This window comes from Atta colombica, unplaced genomic scaffold, assembly GCF_001594045.1.
Source record: "Atta colombica isolate Treedump-2 unplaced genomic scaffold, Acol1.0 scaffold1, whole genome shotgun sequence".
NCBI classification, from domain to species: domain Eukaryota; kingdom Metazoa; phylum Arthropoda; class Insecta; order Hymenoptera; family Formicidae; genus Atta; species Atta colombica.
The window spans coordinates 4,473,598-4,486,010 of NW_017259183.1; the positions used below are offsets into that span (position 1 = coordinate 4,473,598).

A 12,413-nucleotide genomic window follows, 5' to 3' on the forward strand; every position below is an offset into this window, starting at 1 on the left:
ATTGTCTTTTAGGATACTTAAATATTTATTTTTATCCAAAATTCCGTCAATGAAAACTAATTCACCCACTTCTTTTGAAATACAACCCCAAACCATTAAACTTCTACTGCCGTGTGTCATAGTTGCTTTAAATTTTTCAGTTTGAATTCTTCGTTTGCTTTTCACCATATCATTTTCCGTCCGTCAGATCCAAAAATTAAATTTGCTCTCATCAGCGAATATTACATCATTCCATCATATATATTTGTCCTTTAGAAATAAATTCCTTGGCAAAAATTATTCTTTTCTTCTGATTCGCTTCATTTATAAACGACTTTTTATGAGCAACTCTACCGTTGTAACCACTTTCTTTTAATGCTCGACGAACTGTATCAGGATGTACCTTCTTGCTAGTCTCTTTGTATAATTCTGAGGTCAATTTTGTAATACTTAATCCAGGATTTATTTTTATTTTCCTAATAATTTTACGTTTATCCCATGAGTCTGTATCCCAAGTAATTTTGAATGTCCTTTCTGAGATATTAATTCAATGCGATCTTCACGAACATATCTTTTTACAATATCTATCTTATCTGCTATCGTACTTTTAGTCAAATTTATTAATTTCTCGATTTCTCGATACGATTTGCCTTTTTTATAATGAAAAATAACATTGTTGGCGTTTATCAAATGAATTATTTTTGCCTTTATCCCATTTTCGCTGCATATCTTGGGGAAATTATTTAGCTTAATTCAACATGAAATAAGTCACATATTTTGTACTTACCTCACGGTAAATAAATAAGGAATAAACTAACTTGATTTCCGAGAGTCAGTAAATATAAAATTGAGTGTTCAAATCATATTTTTTTGGTACATATTTTAGTGATTTATTTTATCATCCCTTTTGAAAATAAAGAATCGATACAAAGCTTGCACAAATTGCATGATCAGATGTAACTCACGCTTTTTCGTTCTTGCTTGACAAGAGACCGAAATATTCTCCCAATGGAAAAGATAAATATCGCTGGTCGTATTATACCACGATTTTCAGTGCTGCGACGAATAACGACACTTTTCTACCTTGGTACACGCACGTGCGTGCGTTGTATAGAGTACGGTGTGACCGCGATCACCTATGGCGTTACCACAGGTCGCGTTTTAAAAAAGCCGATGGTCTGCCTTCGTACACGTCGTTTCTTTCAAAACATGCTCGCTGTCGCAATCGTCAGCGGTCTCGCATTTTACGATCGTGTCGGCCACATGAGTCCGCTGGGTGTTACATTTCAAAAGCCGCAGAATACATGTCGTTGTCCTCTTCTCCTGAGAATACGCTTCACTTTATTCTCTTTATTTGAATTCTGTTTTGGATTTATTTTTTCCAAACACACCGATTATTTTATCTTACTGTTACTCGCAAGCTTATAATAGGAAAATATAAATATTGCAAAAGATTTGCGGAATGCAATAATTCAAAAAATTTCGTTTCTTTATAACTTATTCCACGTGATTACAATACAAACTTAATGAATAACACTTCTGAATGAGAAGGCTATCCAGTTGTCTGAATAATCAAGAGCTTCATAAACAAGGGTTGTTGTTCTTCTTTAGCGAGTACCTCATAAATGGTACTCGCTTCCCCGCGAAATAGGACTACTCTCTTAGCCCGCAGTCACATTATCCACGTGGGAAATCTCGCTCGATCCTACTACCGTTTCATTCACAAAAGTACTTCTTTACCCCCATAACCCTTTTAAAACATCCTGATCGTCTCTAAATACATCAATTGTGACAGCACGCAAGACAAACGTTCTTTACTTCGTACTTTCTATATTTCGTACCTATATAGGCACGTAGTTAAACACACGTATGTCATTTTACAATGTATTGCCTCTACATTCTGGAAACCTTAATGCTATTGGATGACATATATTCAATGAAAAACAAGTAATTAATTAAAGTGAAATCTTTTGTTTTATTTATTATAATAACGTGTCTCGTTAAAAGATAAAAATCTGATTTTATATAATTAATATAGTTAAGTATAACGTCTAATTTTGTTTAATTAAGCAATATCTTTACCTCTTAGGAAGAATAAAAAACATTTTACGGCTATGAGTAAATGAAATGATATTTTATATTTAGTATATGTAATTTTAATGTTCTCATATTTCTTTTTTTTTCTTTTTTTTTTAAATAAAAAGGTAACATTTTACTGAAGCTTTCTTCCGTACTTTTAAAGAAATTTAATGGAATCTTTTATCTTCAATCGTCATTATTACATCTAATACAAAGAGCAATCAAATTGCTTTCAAGAATTTCAATCAAGAATTTCTTTTTTTTTTTTTTCAAATCCTTATCTTTGCCCTTTCGTTAATTGATCGCGTCCGTTGACCCTTAATTATTCGACGAACTGCTATTGACCTCCCACCATACCTCTCTCGTCTATCAACAACTTCCTCGAACAGTCGGCATTGGTTTTCTGTTGGCGACGCTCTCAGCTTTAATGGATGCTAATTCGACGATGGTATTACGGTGGCGTTTCTTAATTAGCGAATCGCCGCGGGTGCCAGAGTGATCAGCGTCCAGAACTAATTACATACTTCCAGATCCAGATAGAGAGAAAGAGAGAGAGAGAGAGATTTTTTCCTATTACTGGTGTCCGTTAGTGTCTTTTTTTTTTATTTCGGTAGTCGGTAGTTTTCTAGACTCTGATCCTTTCCGCTCTTGAGACGCAAGGACGCGGTCAACCCGTGTACCAAGAGGAGTTTTTCGGAGAGAAGAATGAAAGAGAGGGGAGGGGGAGGAAGATCCCCGAAGTCCATTAACATTCGGCGCGGCAAATTACAAGCCGAGACACTAATGGACCCAGCACGAGTGGTTGGGCGGTCCACCGAGCATTGATGGTGGGTGGTGATGTTGGTGGCTGACTGTTGAGCTTAGTGCCGAAGAGCTGCATCCTTTCCCTGTCTCCATCTACTATCCCGTGGAAGGACCGGCTTCTAGATGAGTTTTCGTGATACTGTGCCTCCGCGCAAGAGGAGCACAGTACGGTCTTCAAGGATTTATCGCGACTGTCTTTGTAATCCCTGTTTGATCGTTCGTCATATATAAGTGGGACATTATTTAAACGTAATGATTTTAAGTATTCATAAGTCCAAACTTCTTGCTATTTGTGGAATAAACAACACTGTTAGAAATGTTGATGAATTTATAATACTCTTATAATAAGAAGGTGCAGTAAATTTACAAATTATGTATAATATTTTGCTGTGATTTCAATATTTGCAAATTTATTGTGAATTTACAAAACTGGCCACGCATGCGCATTAGAGATTTGCGCATTAGATATTTACTACAAAATATTATTATAATTTTTACAACATATCTGTTTAAATTTATAGCACATTTTTGTTGGATAAAAACTTCCAACACTTTTGGAAGTTTACGACAGAAATTTCTTACAGTGAAAATGATGTGCGCGTAAAATATAGGTTTATATATACATGTAAAGCATGAAAATTGTACAAAAGCAAAAGATAAGAAAGGAGATAAAATAACGTTTATCGCTTTATAAAATTTGCTTTAATTAATTTTCATAATAGCTTGTGCAAAGTACTTGCTCATGATGTGCATAAAATTACTTTCTTTTTTCACTTTATTAATTTCTTTGTCTTTTTTCTTCTTATATCTTATGTGTCCAATGATATATATTAATTAATTCTGTGGTATTATTAAATGCATTATTTCGTTTACACGCTACTTTACTACCTATAATCTCAAGTTCATTAGCAGCAGGAAAATTACGAATATTTTGTAATAAATAGTGCTGGCGCACGAAACCGGATAAATATGTTTTCGCACTGGCGGAAATTGCTATTAAAACTTCTCTCTTGTATATTTGAAAATTATTAGATGATTTCCATTATTTCTTTTTATAAAATAGTCGCTCAATTTTGTATGTAATTTGAAATCTAGTTATAATAGTTATAATATAACACAACATGGAAGTTAGAAGAACATTAAGATCTTTCAGAAGGGCGTCGATTCGACATTCATTTCTACTTATCCTCAGGGTTCGATAGATTACCTTAATACTGGGATCATAAGATCAATGAGATCCCAACGTATTATTAGAAAGTGTATCTTGAGGGATATATAAATTATATGAGGATTTTAAAATATCCTTAAATAAAATATCCTTTTCTCACGTATAATTTGAAAATGATAATTCTAAATAAATATATAATACAATATTTAACATTTATTGTTTTTATAATTGTATTTTTCTAATTTTTTTTCTGAATTTAAATATATCTTAAAATATTAAATAAATTTTTAATGAAATTTTCTTTCATTTTTTATAGAACTTAATGAAATAGTTATAAAGTGGCTTTAATTCAAATATACATGACTAAACGTCAGAGTTTTGAGATCTATGAGTACTATTTTTATTTAATCGTTTTGATTATATTTTTTAATCTTTAATTAAGTGCTATTTCTTTTAGAAAATATTTTCTATATTGAATAAAGAATTTAATTTATATGGAAAGTAAAAGTATCGGTTGGATACTTCGGACCTTCATCGTACTGAACTTTCACGTAAGTTTTTTTCTTGCGGAGTTTCGAGCAACGATCACGTAGGGACCGACATTGAATGATCGATTATTCGCTGCCGAAAAATCGCTTGCGCTCCTCGCCTACATAAAACGATTGCCGAATCGATGCCGCGATGCAGCGGCACGTCCACTTTTCGACGAGTGCAATTGCTCGTGTTCAAGGTGGCCGGAAAAAGCGGCGGCTGATCTCTTACCGTTCACAAAAACGAATGATCTGGCCTGGTCGAGTCATTAATGTGACCGACGAAGCGTGTTACCCGCCTAAGAGCCACCAATAACAACTGTCTTTACCCCTTTTCCTCTCTTGTCGTCCTCTTCTCACTTATTCGTCCTTCTTCTTTTCTCTTCGCGGATACTCGCGCCTCTTCGTCTTCGTTGTCTTTCCTTCCTCCCGCTCCCTTTCCGCTTCTTTTATTCGCCGAAGTAATTCGAACTCGTGCCGAAAGAAGCTGGAGAATTTACCGCGGCCAAATGCCTTTGCCTTCGGAGTTGTTGGTTCCGGTTCCCAAATTCGTCGGTCACTGTCGGCGATAACCGACCTTTATTTTCACCCTCACTCAATTCTTGGTGATTATCTTATAATTACAATTTATATTTCTCAACTTTCGGAAATTATCTGTCTGTAAGATAATGTTCTTACATGTTTTTCGCGCGCGACGAAATGGATTTCTCTCTTATACAAATACAAAAACTAGACGATGAAGTTATATCTTTTTTTATGAAAGAAAGTTTGAAATTTGCTTTAACAAATATCTATGACAGGAAAATTAATTAATTAAGAAATTATATATAATGGCCGACCAATATGCATAATTTTCATTCCAAACCAAGCGAGAATTATTGACCGATTATTATGTATAATTTTCTTAATTATACTTAATTAAATTTCCTGTAACATATTTGAGTTTTAGTTACTGAATGTAAAAGATTAAAAACAAGTATAAACATTAAATGGGGTATCTCCATAATGCTAATAAAGAAATAATTAATGACGCTCTTTTACTACATCTCGTTATAGAAACATCTTCGACTTGATTCTCGTTCGTTTACGGTAATTATCTTCTTAAGCGATGATGGCTTACATTTCTTGACATCCGGAAGTCATTTATCTCGGTGAGAGAGAAAAGTATGACATACGGCATGTTTTTAACGAAGTCGGTTTGTCCTTTCATAAAAAGGATTATTCTAACTGATGTAATAATCTGATTTCTATATGTATTAACATTTTTAATTAAGACGATGTTTTATTTCTTAAAATTTGTATAATAATCTAAAATATCTTTTTTATAGAGGATTTTTGCAAAATTGTCTTCCGCAATAATAGCATTTTCATTTTAAGTAAGTTTTAAGATCGATTAGCGAGTTTTGATTATACTTTCCTCTCCGTAGTTTTCAGATTTGGTATGAATATCGCTTGCGGAATTCGTTGTTCGAGAATTTATCGTTTCATTCTTGATGTACGATCAACTGATGAAGAGAAGGAGGGAGATCCCGTCTCTTCGAGATCCTCGATTCGAGATGCTCGAGCTCGTTTTGCTCACGCTTGGCTTTCCGTTCGGTCTGGGACTGCCGGGTTATTACCGACTAAGTGGACGATTCGTAATGACACCGGAGGCTGCCATTTTAGTGCTAAGTGCCGCGCATTATCGGCGGGGGATGACGGTAGTCGCCCTTTATATTTTTTTCTATTCTTTCTTTTCTTTTCTCGTTCAACTTCTTTTTACCTCTCGCTTGCGAATGTTTTAGACGACAAAGTTACGGTCTCTAATATTGCAACTTATGATCTCGCACGTCGATATTAACGTGCACTTAATTGTACTCATCCTTTAAAATATTACGAATTTGTTTTAAATTGTAAAAGTTACATTTCTATTATGCAAGTAATATAAGTTAAATTAAAAAAAAATTACGGAAAAAAATATTAATATAATGAATTTGGAAAGAGATATACATTTTTTACTTTTTTAATATTGCGATTATTAGTTTATGAATTCTTAAATAAAAAAAATTAAACGTAAAGTTATTTTTCATTAAACGTAAAAATGTCTACAAAATTGTTATTATTAATATTAATTAATATTTTGTAGAAATCTTAATTAATTTCTATTTCAAAAGTTATTTAATTATTTAATGGATAATCTGAATAGATAGATACATTTTTTACCTCTTGAATGAGTGAATGAAAGAATGAAATGAACAATCAAATAACTTGTATTGTTCAAAATTTGTTGAACTTTTTTTGCTTTGAAAATAAATATATTGTTTCCATGTTGCTGTCTATCTTTATCGTTGATTCTTTGCCACACCGCGTCGCTCCGTTTATTCGTCAATTAAATTCTCAAGATTAGTAAAGACTTACTACCAAAGTATTGCGCACGCGACGCAGATATCAGATACCTTTAGATCGCGAGAAACGCATACGGTCATTCATCATGTCTCACAGCGAAGGGAGAGACAGGAACAAGTTGGGCGAGAGAATATCCTTCGGATTTACGAGGCAATTTCGGCGAGCGATCCGTTAATTTCCGGATGATACTGCGCAATACTAACTTCACGGAAATCTTGGCTATCGATCTTTCACGCGGACGTGCCACATTGAGTGTTATGACCACCACTTGCAATATCCTGGCGCGATCCAGCTTTATTAATTTCGCTCCACAGATAATTTTTGTTGCGAATGCAATCGACTTTCTAACTCGGCTTATTAGAGAAATTTCGTTATACTTTTTGCAGAAAACGCCGTTGCTTTAAATATATAATTGAATAAAAATTTGTATATGTCATTGAATAAACTTTGTCTGACTTGATCGATTGAATGACATTGTTAAAAATATGAAAAATATTAAATATGAAGAATTATATTTTTGATGTAATCTAAACTCGCGCTCGAGCATCTACTAATTTATCGTGTGAACGAATTAAGAACTTCGTTCGCGAACTAGGAAGAGACCGCGGAAATTGGCATGGAGCCAGTAGGAACTTTGCACTCCCACGTTCTCGATCACACAATGTACGACTATTTCAATAATCTTTATTATGTGAAACGAAGCTAAAATTGATGTAAGATTCTTTCGTTTTCGTTTGCATTCGACGATTAAAATCTTCAAATAGAATTTTATGTGAATTTAATGATGGCACAAATAAACATTTTTTTTCAAAATCAATGATAAAATACAAATTTTTGAATGAAGATATTATTTAGAATGAAGACATAATGATAATTTTACAATATTTATTCATTCTCTTTGAACAAGTTGTATTTTCTTGCTCAATTAGAATGCATCCAAATAGACTCCACGTTATGTTTGCCGAAGAAATATGAAGCATTTTGGAGATTTTAGATAGGTTTATTTGCGTTATTAGTTAGCACTCTATTAGAGACTATTTAGGCAACTCTAAAAATGAAACTCTTATTAAGTACGTTATAATGCATGATAATTAACAGTTCTATTCTCATATATTACGAAGTTTACAATACAAATATTCATTGTAATATCCGAATATAATTATGTATTCATAAATTTTCTTATATTATAAATATGTTACAATGTATGGAACACAACAAATAGAATTAAGACATAAAGAACATGAAATGATGCAATACAATTGATATGAAAAGAAAATATTAGATATACATAAAATTGCTTGTAAATATATCTAAAGATTTGTATAAAATATAAAAAAACATAAACACTGTAAATAGAGATTAAATAAAAAAATATTCAATAATTATTATTTCAATTTTATGAGATAAGTATTAGATTTATCATGAAGGGTATTAAAAGAATAAAGAATGTGTGTTTCCTTAATTTCCAAATTTGTAATATTAATCAAATTTTTTAGAACGTAACATAAATTGCGTTATTGTTCATCACGCGCCCGTATGTTTACTATGGACCTATCGTTCTGGCAAATTGCTAGAAATACCAATCGTGCTGGCGCTTAAATAACTCCGTAATTGATGACCGTTGCAATTAGCGAAAGGGCGACGAGTCTCGTCTCGCAACGAAATGTTTTCGTACGCTTATGTATGTGCGAAACTGCTCACGTCACGCTAGTAGCTCTTGACAAATCTTACCGTTGAACTACGCGTCGCGTTTGCTAAACACTGGTGCTCGTACAATTTACGGCTTCTACGATGACCGGTTTGAAGTTGCAAAATAAAGAAGATTGGTTTTGGAGCGTTGTATTGATAAAATGCTTCCGGAATCGCAGTAATCTCATTGCAAATCAAGAGCAATGTAAACCTGATAATTTGCATAACACGAATCTGTCCGCCCGGCTTATTTGTACTTATCTATGCGCTTACAAAAAGGATTCTTATCTATATATTTGCAAGATTATCCAGAAGCAGGATGTACGTGTGTTGCGACATTCTTCGATAATTAATTATCTCGTTCGCGCGATATCTCTGATCTGGCTTATCACGTTAGATATCGATAACTTTAACGCCATATATGTATACTTTTCCTCTTATTCAAGTGATTGAAATATTAGTACGACACGTATACAGGCATTTAAATTAAATCCACACATAAACATAATATACGTGCTATAAATAATAATTTGCATCCATTTCATGTTCTTGCGACAGCATGACATACTGTGTCAGCTTTTCCGATTTACATATTATAGAAGTTTAGATCAGGTTATTTTACGAATTTTATTTTTGTGTATATTATTTTCATTCAGTGCAATACTTCAATTTTTAAAAATGTACATTACGTTACGAAATTTCCGCGACTATTATTTCTTGCATATAAAAGAGATCGTTATTGCACGAGGGAAGACGTCAAATTTATTGCATCTTTAGCTTGCTCACATTAGCGGCTTCGTTACATGTCTTCATGATTAGAGGATGGATATTCATTGGTAGAAGTCAATAAATCCAAATGATGGCACGACGCACGTCGACCCTGACCGGCGGCCAAGAAGCTCGCTGTTGAGTAAATAATGGCCGTGGAATCGTCGTTTCCGTTTATAGAGAGATAGTTTATAGAGCTGTGACTCTCTAGCAACCATGCGCGATGGAAAGCGGAGAAAGAAGTGGAGAAGAGGCCCGGTGCGATGCAGCTGCGGCTGCAGGACAATGCGCTCGATAGGTTTCTGTATATTGACGTCAGCTTACCATAATCTCGATTGCGTCAATAGAATAAGTACACGTATATAAACGAACATCTTTTGCATGAAACTTGAGTCTGCAGGAAATTTTTAGATAAAGTCTAGAAACTTGGTCCAGATTGATTTTTAGCTCTCTTTAGATCTGAAGTCAATATCTTGGAGAATATTTGATTTGACACATTTTTAAAAGCCTCAACTACAGACAAGCGAGTTCGTTTGTATCCGAAGCGAAATTTTTACTGTTTATGCGATTGATACTGATAAGGTTCTAAAAAGATTTTGAATCTTTCTTCATTTTTTTCAGTCGTAAAAGTGAAGTTCTTGCAATCTATACTTCAAACAGGACGCTAAGATATGGTTGAGGATTAATGAATGTACATTTAAATTTTAACATTCTGATTTTTACAGAATTCATTTTATGAAATTATTTTAAAATACTTTAAGAATAAATTAAAAGTTCAATAAAAATGTGATTCTTTTCGATAAGTATATATTTTTTCTGAATTTTATATAAATAAAACAAGCAACAAAAGATAAAGAAGAGCAGCAGTATTTCGATGTAAGTAAGATAATTTCAAGGGGAACTGCGTTCTCCGGCGAAAAGAATCTCACGTATTGCGGTTCAGACTTCCACGAAGGCCGAAAGGCGAAAAGTCTTGGTCCAAGCTTTATGATTGGCCTGTTACACGTATCAGTAGATTCTCCAAGCAAGTATCTAAACTTTCATCTCTTATAATTCCTGTTGAATTCATGGTTTGCGTGAAATGGCATGAAAAGGAGAACACATGTTTCAAATGAAGAAAGACCTTTCGTGACCTCTTTCTGTCGAATAACTTATCCACAATATGTTTCTCGGAACATATGTTATTTCAAAATCGAATTATTCCCATTTTCTGTATTGAACAAGTAATTTATACTTTGGATCTTATTATAAGTTCAATTATACTTGCACGATTTTATATTTCAATCGCTATTAACGTTTGTCGACTTAAAAGCTTCATAGAATTAACGAAGTAACAGATTAGATGCACAAATACTATTTTAATGATGGCATCAACAATCGTGCTTTCTCGATAAGGAAATTATTGCTGCGTTCTGTCGACTTTCGCGACAAAAAAATGATCTAACGGACTCTAATGACCACTGGACAGAGCATGTCATAGTGTAAGCTGCAATCGATCGTCGCTTTTACATTGCAGTCTCATCGATATGCGAAAGAACCTAGAGGAACTGGTCCTCTTAAGGTAACTTGCGTCTCCTTACGCTGACCGACTATAAATATTTTGCTCAACTGTACGTCCTTTATGGTGAGCTCACGCATGTCCTTATACTCTGAAAGGACCTTTGTTATCTTCTTATGCACAAGACAAATTACAGCGCGTTTATGAAATGAGAAGGCTTGGGTAGTAACTAGTTAAAAGTTAAAAAAAAAGTTAAAAAGTAATAAGTTAATAAGTTTTAACTTAACTTAGTTAATTTTAAATGCATTAAATTTTAACTTAAGTTACTTTTAAACGTTAACTTTTTAATTTTTTTTTAAGTTAAAAAATTTTTTTATCTCTTTTAAATATCTTAGAAAAATAATAAGATGTAATAAGATTAAGAGCGTATATTCGTAATCTGTTCATATTTTAAGATCATCTTAAGTAATTTTTTAAGATAATACAGCCCTCTGATTGGTTTACGCTGTTATGCCATAAGCCTTAGTCTGGATCTACAATAGATGTTTTAAGCCTTAAGTCATTGATCAATTATAGTCAAATATTCTTCTCGCATTCGATTGTAATTAGTCAATTTGTTATGGCTTAAAAAGTAATCACTGATCTTGTATCTTCTCTATGTGCTGGCTGTTTTTTTTAAGTTATATAACTTATATAATTATATCACATATTAATAAAAAAAATTAAAAATTTAATTTACTTAATAATCTATATTGTATTTATTTAATATCATTTTAAGAAAAATTAGGACATTTTGATCTAAAAATAATTTTTTTCAAAATTAACTTTTTTTTAACTTAAGTTAATTCAATATTGACTTAATTTACGTCAAGCTAATTTTTTATTCCTTCAACTTTTAACTTAACTTTATTAATTTTGTAAAGCCATTAATTTTAACTTTATTCAATTAAAAAAAAACACTTAACTTACCCAACTCTCGAAACCAATTATTTACTCACTTTTGAGTTTGACACGTGCCATGTCACATATTAAGTATTAAGTAATTTTATCATTCGATAAATGTAATTTATCGAATTTATCCTAAAATTACCATATTCTTTGTGAAATAGTATTAAGAATACAAATCTACAAAATAATTTACAGTAATTGAAAAACTATCAGCATTTTAGATGAATAATATTTTAGTTTACAAGTGTACAAGTTGTACAATTTATGTAGATAATATTTTATTATACAAACTATATGATATAATATAATATTTTTAATATAATTTTTTATATAATGAAGAATAGCTCTGTTAGTTGATAGAAATTTATTTAAATTAAGTTTATTATGTCTGGAAAAAAATTTTCGAACCAAGAAAATTTTATATATAATAGAAAAAAAGTAAGCAAAATGTTTTTCTGAAAAATAACGAAATTCTTCAGAGAAGAATTTACTTAAATCAGAAATAGATTTTCTCGTATAATCGATGTACCGTTCGAAATTATTGTACCTACTATATTATTGTATT

The 12,413-nt window shown here is 32.3% G+C and overlaps 1 protein-coding gene across 1 annotated transcript in view; it reads left to right on the forward strand.

Moving 5' to 3' along the window:
- Positions 1 to 12,413, forward strand: part of LOC108687858 (neurogenic locus Notch protein) — a 298,611-nt gene that overhangs the window by 106,407 nt on the left and 179,791 nt on the right. The window lies entirely within an intron of this gene.